This window comes from Egretta garzetta, unplaced genomic scaffold (genome assembly GCF_000687185.1).
Source record: "Egretta garzetta isolate BGI_Z169 unplaced genomic scaffold, ASM68718v1 scaffold280, whole genome shotgun sequence".
In the NCBI taxonomy this organism is placed as follows: Eukaryota; Metazoa; Chordata; class Aves; order Pelecaniformes; family Ardeidae; genus Egretta; species Egretta garzetta.
This window is the reverse complement of record NW_009258219.1, coordinates 1270780-1277640: the sequence shown is the minus strand read 5'-3', so window position 1 is coordinate 1277640 and position 6861 is coordinate 1270780.

Sequence of the window (6861 nt, the reverse complement as noted above, 5' to 3'; positions counted from 1 at the left end):
TCTCTTACAAGCTTGGACATTTGGCTTAGAAAAGAGGGAATTGAGGATGGCCTGCTGTAAACCCAAGTATCATAAATTTACCATACTGTTGTAGGCTTTAGTCTGTTTCTAACTCTTCTCCGAATTGTTATGTTTAGCTTGGTCTAAAAAAAATGTTCCCCTAAAATTGATGTAACATCAAGAAATTGATACTTTCCAAACTCTATTGCTGTATGTTGGAATAAAAGGTGAGTTCTTGGGCACAAGAAAGTTTTGAGCAAATGTCATCAACTCAAGACTTTCAATTTCTGGTAAATATGCTATGTTTATGTATTGACTTACGGAACAATAAAATTCTAGCCTTGTAAGTTGACCACTCTTACTTTCCCTGTGTTAATGGAAATATTTTAGTATCCCTGCACTAATAACTTGAAGAGTACTATTTTTTTTTTTTTTTTTGCTACTTTCCTTTGTAAGAGAGCACATATTCCTCAGTAAAAAAAATCCACAAAGAAGATTTCCAATTTCACTGGCTAGCATCTTCTGGGGATGTTTTCCAGATGTAAGATGCTGATCTACACTTGCTTCAAGTGGTTCTGTTAGTGTAACCTGCTGGCTACTGACTACAGCCAGTGCTGCAGTCTGTCGTATACTGCCGTGTTTTTAGTGTCTTCCATCATAGGGAAGAAACGGTGGATTGTCAACAACCTTGTGCCCAAAGATTACATGGCACAATCTAGTTCTGGCGCTTGCAGCTGAAGGAGAATGTAGTACTTAGACGGAAGAAATCTCTGGATCATAGCAACTGTAAGTAGCCTGTTCAGAGGGTTTTATCTTTTTAAGCAATTTCATATGCTTTAATCAATTTTTACATACTCTTGCAGTAGCTGAACACAGCAGTGTGCTTATCCTCAAATTCTGAAATTTACAGCGAGCTGTCTTGAAACAAAATTCTAATATTGGTGCCTGTAATAAAAAAAAACCTCTGGCAAAACTCCTTTCGTGTATATTCTGAGGATAACATTTTATAGGTTGACTGTGAACCAAGTGAGGGATCCTGGATTGTTTGAAGTGGTAAGGTGTAGAATACAATACCCTCCTGAAGGAAGGTGTTTGCATGGAAAGTGAGACCAACAGAAAGATCTAATACCTTTCAAGAGAAAGCAGGCCAAAGAGTGCCTGAGGAAGTGAGCGGTCATTTGTGCTCAGTCTTTTGAAAAGATGTGGCTTTTACTCCTCGTGGATGAGATGGCACTAACAGAGTACTGTCCTACTGGTACAATCTAGTGTGGGTCCCCAAAAAGAGCAAAACAAGATTTAAGAGTTGTTCCTTTACATTTGAAGTAATAAGTGAAGATTTAAGATTTATCTTAATTAAGACAGCTCTAATTTGGGGAGGGGTAGGAATCTGAAATGTGGTAGTTTGACAGGCACCAGAACAGGTGACAATTTCTTCAGGGAGAACATCTGAGAGCTTGTGCTGGCTTACTGTCAGGCTACTCCTGGAATGCAAACAGACAACTTGAAAAACCTTCTAGAGCTAAAAAATCTTTTAAATTTATCAATAGAACTTACAGGGTTATGTTACTGTAAGCAATTTATTTTGGTGGAGTTTTTTTCCTCAGTTGGGAGGTCTAATTGTAGGTATTGGGGTCCATTAAGTATGTCCTGCTCATAGCTTTAAGAGCAAATAAAGCTGAGGAAATTTTTTTTGTTTGTTTCATCCTAGACACTGTGAATATTGGGAAATTAGAGCCTTTATATCCTAAACTTCAGATCTGTAAAAGCTGATTAACACTGGTTAGACCCTCTAATTCTTAATGCCCTGTTTCATATCTCCTATAAACTAGGAAAGGAAAATGGTTGTTATTAGGAGGGTATAAACTCACAGAAATCCAAAACTAGCTGAGGAGTAAAGCTTAATTTTTTTTAATTTTTTTTTAGTAAGGAATGTTAGTTAATTTATTTTGCTGACTTTATTCTGCCCTCTTCTTAGGAGGCTCTTGTTCACATTTTTGATGGTTATAAAGTTGTAAGAGGTTCTTTTTTTCCTCTTCTGCTTCATTATTTGGTCAGGTTGGAAAGGGTTATAGATAATTGTGTTCCCTTATTGACTATTAGTAAAAACATTACAGAATTTTGCTGGGTGTTTTTTAAATGACTGCTTTTCATGGTAGTGAGGGAAATAGGTCACAAAAGGAAGCAAGATGGCTTTCTACTTTCGTGGCTTCCTCTTTCAAGTAAAACTCTTGTATAAGGAAAACACAGTTTTCGTGTTTTCAAGTGAAATTTAAGAAGCTTAGTATTGTTTAGTGAGAAGAAGTGTAAGCAGCTTCTTAATTGACAACAAATACAGGAGAAACACATATTTGTGTGTAAGCATAGCAGGAAAAAGGAATCATAAGTTCAATTAGCGGGAAGCAGGACTGCTACTATCATGATAAAATAAGGTAGAACCCAGGAACACAGTTAAAGGGGGAAAATAGCAAAACTTGCCACAGGTTAATGGGGGTTGTGGTTAATTTTCTTGAAGTCTTCAACATGCTATAGGACAGTAGTTACCGGGAGCAACGTTTTGGTAGAAACTATGCAGGTTGGTCTGGGTGATCAGGTTACGACCTTTTTTAAGCTTGACATATCAAAGGCTGTTTAGTAATTGCACAGTAGTGGCACTTGAGAGTCTATTTCATCAGTTAACTGAAGTCTGTCGACACTGTTCACTTGGACTATAGTTGCAACCATGAATTGCAAGGGAAGAAAGTGGGGGTGAGGTGGAAAAGGTTTTCTGGTTTTTGTTTTGTTTGTCTTCCAGACAGTAAAATTGAGAATACAGTGTGGTGGCTGCAGTGGATTCAGTCACATTGGTAGCTCATACAGAAAGGTGAATGAAGATGTGTGCCGTGTTTCCAGGCTGGTTAGTCAGGTAGTCCAAGGCAGCAAGAATTGCTTTGAGCTACGTGGTTGGTCTTTTGCCCACGTGCCCTTTCACATCGGAGTGTGTGTGTGTTGGTGGCATCTAACTGGGGCAGCAGGGCAGATGTGGGTGTTGGGTGGGAGTAGTACCTTCCTTGGCAGAGAGTGTGCAAGTACAGCAGACACAAAGAGGTCCACCAAAAAAAAAAACCAGCTGAAAGTGTAGTATGTCCAGGAGGCATGGAGATTAAAAAGCAAAGAGCTCCATCCTCCTCAGGTTCCACCTGTGGTTCAGGGAATGAGTTAAAGTTCATTGTGAATGCTGCCTAAGATACTGTGGGAGAAGTGGGAAGGCAGAAAATGTTCCTGAGCAAACTGGAAATGGAAGACTGGAAGCAATGAACTGGGGTCACCTTTGGACTCACACAGAAGAAGGAAAAGTCTGTAACAAGTAAGGCCGAAGAGTACCCCAAACTGTAAAACAGAAGCGTGTCCAGGGAGCAGTTGGAGACAGGAGATGGAATGAACACACAGATTGCTACATAGCCTGCTAACCTGTGACTTCAGAGTCTGTCAACTGGAAGCTTGAGGCATTTGTACAACAGTAGTCTTCAAGGCATTAGTTTTATGAAAGGAACAGCAAATGTGTTATATCTTAGCAGCTGAAGAAAGGCTGTTGCTTTTGGGGGGGGGGGGAGGCTGGGAAGGAAATGGAGTGCAGAGGTAAGTGTTTCTGAATCATCCAGGGGAATAAGGGAGGCATCCTTAGATTCACATTACTAATACTTTATGTTCAAAAGCCACAAGGGATGTCTCTCAATCTCGAAAAAAGTAGTTCGAGTTCTTACCGTTAAATTAAGGTATGCTCCAGAGTGTCTTTTGTACTTGCCAAAAAGAAACTAGATGAACTCTTAAAATTACCGTCTTCATGGAGTCATTATTTCTGGAGGTGGTATGCCAATATATTATAAGATTCGTTAATATTTTGTTAAAAGCTCACGCCATTCTAAGAAGAATCTGCATTTTTGTATATGAGAATTTTTTTGAACCGTATTGAAGCAGCTGCTTGTGGCATAAGGACAATAAAACAGTTGGAGCAAATGGTCTTGTTAAATTCAGAAACAAATGAAACTTTTGAGCTGTGAGAAGGCAGGGACTTCCAGGAGACAAAATTAATTTCATTCAACCTAGACTAGTTATGGTGAGCCAACATAGTTCTCTGGGAGTATGTGCTAGCCTCCATTCCCAAGGGGAAGGGTATGTGGTGTAGAAAGGGCAGGCTGTAGTTGTGTTCGCTGTATTACAGGCAGTAATGACAGCGTCTGGGATACGGTAACTAGCAAAGACTGGAATGAAGAGCAAGGCTGAGATTTCATTTCTCCTAGCACTTTGTGATAACCACTTGGGAGACTGTCCTGGAGCAGGGTTTAAAAAAGCATTCACAGAGTTTTTTCGGCAAGCGTCCTGCCGCTCTGTAGCTCGTGCCCGGCAAGCGAAGCCCCTGCACCGCTGGTGGCTGCTGTGCCTGCAGGCCCCGTGTGCGGCGTCCGGGATCTCCAAGCTTGCCGTGTTCAGACTCTGTCTCTTCACAGGTCGCGCTGCTGGATAACCTCGCTCTGTTAAGGTGGGGCTTGTAGCTGTATTCGTTTTGCTTGGGTTTAACTTTCTTCCTGCAGGCAACGTGGTGAAAATGGAATAACAGATGTGTTCCCTTTCCCCCCGGTTTCTCACGTGATTTCTGTTCCCTCTCTCATCTTTCAAGGCCTTAGATGTGATGAGGGCCAGTTTATCTGGTAGCTACTTGTAGGCTTCTCAACAGAGAGCGTGCCGAAATGAGGCAAGGCTTCAGTCCAAAAACACTTATGTTGGATGCAGTGCTAAGCGTGCTATGCGTGAGGGAAATGTTTTCTGCTTGTGGTAGCCCAGTCCTCTAGTTCAAGCTAGATGTGATTTAGGAAACATTGTGTTTTTTGACAGCTAATCTGCCAGAGCTCGCACTTGTGTGACAGGGTGATGAAAGGAGCTGTGTAACCTTCTTGTTATGGAAGCAGATCTGTTCCTGCTGCGCGTCACATCTTCCCCCAGAGTGGGGAGAAACACCAGCGGCTAAACGGGGAGCGTTATCCCTCTTGCCATTTACCAGGGCTCTAAAAGATTCGTCCTTCTTTCACTCTCAGCTGCTGCTTGAGAAAGCACTTTTTCTTTGCTTTTTCCTTCTTTCAGAAAGGTGATAGAAGAATACAAGACGCTCTCGGGCCCTTTGTACACAATAACTAGTCTGGTTGCGCAATGCTTAGTTCCAGAAAACTTACCATGAGGAAATGAAGCGGTACGATGGTAAATGCCTGGGCATCTCACTCTTCTTTTTCCTGAATAGATAAGGTGTTTTAATTCAGCTGGCAAGCCTCCAACGCAGAAAATACTGTGCAGCTGTCAGCCTCTAGGGCTTCTGGACGGATTTTGTAATTAATCTGCATATTGATCTCTTTCTTGAAAACATAGATAAGCCCTATCTGTACTGATCTGACGGGAGATGGTTTGAGGGGTAGCAGAGGGAGCTTGCCCTTCTGAGTGGGTGCAAATGCTGTTACTTGGCCACTGTGTCCTCTTCCTGGTTCTTCTGTACCTTGTGGATCTGCTGATCATTCAACACAAACAAAACAAGTTGCTAATATGAAGTCCAGAACTTGAACTAAGGTGTTTAGAGGCTAAAGCTATCTCTGTTTCTATAATGGTATGAGTTTCAACTTCTTGTCTTCCTGCCAGCTCCTGCAGAGAGACATTTGTCTGAGGAGAATGTTCCATCATTAGATTTAGCGTCAGATACTTGTGTTAGCTTGCATGAGCAGAAATCCCATGATCCAGTTCACTGGGCACCATTTCAATGCAATGAACACAGTCTGTCCCCCAAAGCATTTATGGTCACCTCGGTTGTATTTATGTGAGTAGGAAGGAGTGGAAGAAAAAACCCATACTTTATCAACAGTGGGTTTACTTTTAGCTAGAAATTTGATGAGGTAGAACTCTGGAGCTTTTATTGAGAGCCCAAGTTTTGTCTGAATCTATCTCTAAAAGAGACATAAAAGATAGGAGAGTGAGCTTTTTGCATTTCACCTCAGCTTGTATTTCATATTCCCTTGGGGCTCAAATAGAATTTGCAAACATGTCTGGAATTTTGTTGCCTTACATTGTCTTGGGCAGGGGAAGGAATCTGATAAGTTACTCGTGCTCTTGCAAGTTCTTCAGAAGTCCTGCAAGGATGTACTGCTTTAAGAAATACACTCGTTCTTCTTTGGGTTTGCAGTTTAGGTGGGGTGGGTTTTTAACTTTTTTTTGTGGCATCATTTTTTTAGAAAAGATCCTCGTCCATCACCATGTATTGTACTGCTTAGGAGGAAAAAGTGATCTTCATCTCTGGACAGACCATCACTGCAGTCAGGAATAAGGTGAATTGGTAGTGATGGTAGATGCGTACCATCCTGTGTCCAGTCTGGGTTGGTGTCCCAGGTCCAGGTGGGATGGTGCAGTGATTTTAGTCTTGCCCTCAGTAAATGAAGACCTGTAACTGCAAAGCCATTACCTTGATACAAGTAAATCATCATGCTTCTGCTATCTCACCATTGCAGTGGTGGTGAGTTAGTGTCTAGGAAGAAGTCCCATGCTTTCGTAGATACCTAGGCCACCGTCCAATTTATAAAAGTGTCTTAACTAGTGTTTTCTTGTAAGTTACATTTAATATTGGATTTTCCAGTTAAATATTTCATTCCTTTTTTATTTTTTTTCCCTGATAGTGTCAGAAGATTTTTTTTTTTTCCCTGCGCCAGGCAAATTCCTTTGTGGCCAGCTCAGTTTCCGAGAAGATGATATCATGCTATTTCTTTAAATTAAACTGGTAATTAAAAAACAGATTTCCAGTAATTCTTTTTGGTGTTAGGACCACTAGCAAGAAGTGGGAATACATAATATATT